Below are 5,373 nucleotides of genomic sequence, written 5' to 3'. Positions count from 1 at the left end.
TTGTTCCTTCCAGCTGTCAACATGATCTTCGAAATCGATTGCAATTATTGAAGCAAGGAAAGAAATATGTTGATGAATATTTTAAGAAGATGGAGTTGCTGTTAGTGCGGACTGGAATCAGAGAAGATCCCATGTCAACCATGGCAAGATTTCTAGGTGGACTGAATGAAGAGATTTTTGGATTTGTCAAGATGTTCCCATACCGTACCTTGCAAGATCTAGTTGATCAAGCAATGCATACAGAGAGAAAAAATCAGCAAGAGTCACGTGGAAAATCTTATGCAAGTCATTATAATATTGTCCCATGGCACAAACAGCAATCCATTGCTTCTTTTGGTGGTGGACGGTCCCAAGGAAATGCAGCTAGGTCTTCTCCATCCAATGGTACATCAAAGATGGCAGCTTCTATAGGGTCATTCCCTGCAAATAAGCAGCGACCTGCTACTAGTACATCAGACCTGACTGAAGCTTCAGTCGCTACTTCTTCAACCCGTACAAGAGAAATTGTGTGCCATAAGTGCCATGGTCGTGGGCACATTGCTGCTCAATGTCCAAGTATAAGAACAATGTTGTTGAATGAAAAAGGTGAATGGGAATTAGACAGTGATCCAGAAGACGATGAACCAAAGTTTGATGAAGAAATTCAACAGGCAGAGAATGAGATCCAGCCAGAAGAAGGAGATCATAACTGTTTTATCTCTCTTCGAGTGCTAAGTGTGACTGCTAAAAGAGAAAAAAAGGATAGCGCCACAATCTTTTCCATACCCGAGGTATGATTAAAGATAAGTTTGCCGCATCATTGTTGATAATGGTAGCCACAACAACATTGCTAGTCAAGAATTGGTGGATAGATTAGAATTAAAATCAAGGCGTCATCCTAGTCCATATAAGATGCAGTGGCTTAATAATTGTGGAGTGTTGCGTGTTAGCCACGTGGTGAATGTTCCTTTTTCTGTTGGGAAGTACAATGATCATGTGGAATGTGATGTGGTCCCTATGCAAGCATGTCAATTGCTGCTAGGCCGACCTTGGTTATAAGATCGTAATGTCCAGATTTTTGGAAGAACCAACAAGTTGTCTTTCTTGTATAAAGCAGAGCGAATCTCTTTGCTTCCATTGACACCAGAGGAAAATACGAAGGATGATCTAAAGAAGAAACGGCGAGAGAGCGAGAACCACTTGGGAGTGATCCACAAAAATAATAAGAAAGAGTTTCCAAAGCCAAATAAAACTCCACAGCCTCCAATAACCAAGACACCGGGAAAAGAGGGATTAGTCATGATGACTAGGAAGGGGGATCTAAGAGAATTGAGTGAACCTAATGCCATGTTCTTTGTGCTCCTGTACAAGGACACCCTTCTTTCTACTAACAACTTACCCTCTACTTTGCCAAGTATTGTCTTTGATGCATTACAAGAATATGAGGATGTGTTTCAACATGAAGCGCCACAAGGGCTACCACCTAAGAGGGATTGAACATCAAATAGACTTTGTGTCTGGCGCTTCCCTCCCAAATCGTGTTGCCTACCGAACCAACCCAGAAGAAATAAAGGAGATTCAACAACAAGTGGAAGAATTGATTAAAAAAAGGGTACGTACAAGAAAGTCTTTCCCCTTGTGTTGTCCCTATCCTTCTAGTTCCTAAGAAAAATGGATCTTGTAGAATGTGTGTGGATTGTCGAGCTATCAATAACATCACCTTAAGGTATAGACATCCAATTCCTAGATTAGATGATATGCTTGATGAACTTAGTGGTGCTTTTATTTTCACTAAAATTGACTTAAGAAGTGGCTATCATCAGATTCTTATGAAAGAGGGAGATGAATGAAAAACAGCCTTTAAAATAAAATTTGGGTTGTATGAATGGTTGGTAATGCCCTTCGGGTTAACAAATGCGCCTAGTACATTTATGAGATTAATGAATCATGTTCTCAGAACTTTCGTTGGCAAATTTGTTGTTGTCTATTTTGATGACATACTAATTTACAGTAAATCCCTTGATGAACATGTTGAACATATCTGATACGTATTTGTTGTCCTTCAAGAACAAAAATTGTATGCTAACCTTGAGAAGTGCACCTTTTGCACTGATAAGGTAGTATTTCTTGGATTTGTTATATCAGGACAAGGTGTGGAGGTAGATGAACAAAAGGTCAAAGTTGTACGTGACTGGATGCCTCCACAGAATGTGAGCCAAGTGAGAAGCTTCCTTGGGCTCGCTGGGTTCTACCGGTGGTTTGTAAAAGACTTTAGTACTGTTGCTGCTCCCATCAACGAATTGACCAAAAATAAGTACCTTTCAAATGGGGAGAAGCACAATAGAAGGCATTTGAGGAATTGAAGACGAAGTTAACAACAACCCCAGTTCTTGCACTCCCAGACTTCGGTAAGACATTTGAAATTGAATGTGATGCCAGTGGAATTGGGATCGAAGGCGTGCTCATGCAAGAACGAAGACCAATTGCCTACTTAGTGAAAAGCTAAGTGGTCCAAATCTAAATTATTCAGTTTACGGTAAAGAATTATATGCTCTTGTTCGGAGTTTAGAAACTTGGCAACACTATCTTTTTCCTAAGGAATTTGTGATACATTCAAACCATGAATCATTAAAACATCTTAAAGGACAACTAAAACTAAATAGAAGGTATGCAAAATGGTGTGAATTTATTGAATCATTTCCTTATATTGTCAAAGACAAGAAAGGAAAAGATAATGTTGTAGCAGATGCATTGTCTCGACGACATTCTTTGCTAACAGAACTCGATGCTACAATTCTTGGATTAGAAAGTATAAAGGAATTGTATCTGTCTGACTTAAACTTTGCTAAACCATATTGTTGGGGGCCTTCATCTTCCGAAGGTCCTCAAAAAACATGACTAACATGTTTTCCAGCATAGTATACTATCACAGGAAGCTTCGGCCTTAAGATGAAGGTGTGCATGGTATGAAAGGCGTGATCTGGAAGAAGGATGAACCAGCTCCGAAGCTGTGGATGGAGAAGCTTTGGCTTGGCACAAGGATGATGATGGAGGATGAAACCGACTTAAAGGTGAAAAGACTGATTGATCCTCAACAGCTTGCCTTTTGGCTAACAGTAAATGTCAGAGACTTGAATGTAATTTTGCCTAGGCTGCGTCCTGTGCCTATAAATAGATGAACAGTAACACCGTACTGTTCACGCTAACTAGTAATCATCCGCACGTCACTCTTGCTTTTTACCTTCTGTCAAGCTGAAGGTACAAATGTAGTTCGAATATTATTAATGATTGTTTATGTTTATGAAATAAATAAATATATGAATAGTCTGATGGTTCAAAATGATTATTCATATTCTCTCTGCGTGCAATATGTCTTTATCTATACATTTGTTTATCGAAATAACGAAGGTATGCCCTTTGTTACCTTCGTCTGAAGATCATTATAACCTGAAGGAGATAATGTTTCGAAGGACGAAGGTTTTTAACCATTAACACTTGTGTTGCCTTGTTCTTGATTCATACCATTTGAGAACAAGTGGCCAACATTGGCGCCCACCTCCGGTGAACTCTTTCGACCACATTCGGCAAGCTTTGACCTTCGTCATGCCGTCGAAGAAGACAGCAGGTCCAGGGCTACACTGTAGCCACTAGACGTTAATCAGAAAACGCTACGCGAAGCTAGAAGCCAGAAGAAGAAGGCTACCAGCCCAACACTTCAGGAGGAGGAGTTGGACCAAGAAATCAGGGACCTCGAAGCCATCCATCAACAGGTTCAGCAGAAGAAAGAAAAGATGCTTCGTCTCGCCGATCTTCAGAGGAAGATTGATGAGGCCGCTGAGGAAATGTGTCATCTCACCCAAGATGACCAAGACCGAAGGCCTCAACACAGAGAGCTTCGTCAAGACAATTCATACAACGATGATGAATTGTATGATGATTTCCATCATGGCAATTTTTCTTTTGATAATGTTTCTCCTCTAGTAGCAGAGTTGCAGGCTACCCCATGGCCCCCATCATACAAGCCACCTCAGCTTCCTATGTATGATGGGAACTTAGACCCGAAGCAGTTCCTAATGAGCTATGAGGCAACCATATCTTCATATGGGGGCAACACTGCAGTCATGGCAAAATATTTCGTCATGGCAGTCAAAAGTGACGCACAAACTTGGTACTCTTCTCTCCGGCCAGGGACAATCACATCATGGCAGAAGCTCAAGGATATGCTAATCACTAGTTTCCAAGGCTTTCAGACGAAGCTAGTCACTGCTCAGGCTTTGTTTCAGTGCACGCAAGACCATGAGGAGTACCTTTAGGCATATGTCCAAAGGTTCCTGCGTCTAAGAGCACAAGCGCCTATAGTGCCTAATGAAATTGTCATTGAGGGCATGATCAAGGGGCTTTGGCTAGGACCTACGGCTCGGTATTTTGCCAGGAAGCCCCCACAAACCCTGGAGAAGCTTCTTCAGAATTTAGATGAGTATATCCGGGCTGATAATGATTTCCGCCAAAGAAGGGAGGAAGCTTACAGGTTTTCCGAGATGGCCAGGGGCTTCGGAGGAAGACTTCACCCTAGGCACATCAGGTCAATTCATAATGCCAATCCAAGTGATGATAGAGGAAGTCAACCCCAAAAGCAACAACATAGCTCCCAGTCATCAGGGCCACAACAAAGCTCCTTCAGGCCACCAGCCCCAAGAGGTAGAGGGGGTAGAAGCTTCGCAGGAAGATACGGAGATCAGCCCAGAAGATTATATTGCTTATTCTGCGGCGAAGACAAAGGCCACACCACAAGAACATGCCAAGTCACAATTCAGAACAAAAAGAGATTGCCAAAGCTGAGGCACGACAGAATCAGCCGAAGCAGGTCCTACATACTGCTTCGTGCTATTCTCCCTACATCCCAGAGTACGTAGGTAATCAACAGCCTACGACCTCTGTCACTTCGGCAAACCACTCTCAAGCTTCCTAGGCTTAGCTCCCATCACCACCACCTTTACCACCTACTCTGACCCCAAGCCAGCAGCCAGAACGGCACCGGCACGCTCAACAGCAGCACGACTTCTGGGAGGAGTCCAAAGCTCGCACAGTTAAGAACACTGTGCCTGAATCCAAGCACATCTACTAAAAGAATATCCTACTCTTGGTGTATCTTTATCTTTCCTGCCATTTTATTTTTTGTACGAAAAACAAGCCATGAAGGACTGAATTTTAATTTCATGTAATATTTGTCCCCGTATCAATGAGTAAAACGTGCCTTCCTAACAGACTTCCGAAGCTACAAAAGTCGTTCTTAAGGGAGCGGAGTAAGTTCTGAAGCTACAAAAGTCGTTCCTAAGTGTAACACCCCTGTTGTTACTATCACTAAAACTTGAGCATAACATCATGAGCATTAGC

This window comes from Zea mays, chromosome 8, assembly GCF_902167145.1.
Source record: "Zea mays cultivar B73 chromosome 8, Zm-B73-REFERENCE-NAM-5.0, whole genome shotgun sequence".
Taxonomy (NCBI): Eukaryota; Viridiplantae; Streptophyta; class Magnoliopsida; order Poales; family Poaceae; genus Zea; species Zea mays.
The sequence above is the reverse complement of the archived record's forward strand: the minus strand, read 5'-3'. Positions refer to the sequence as shown.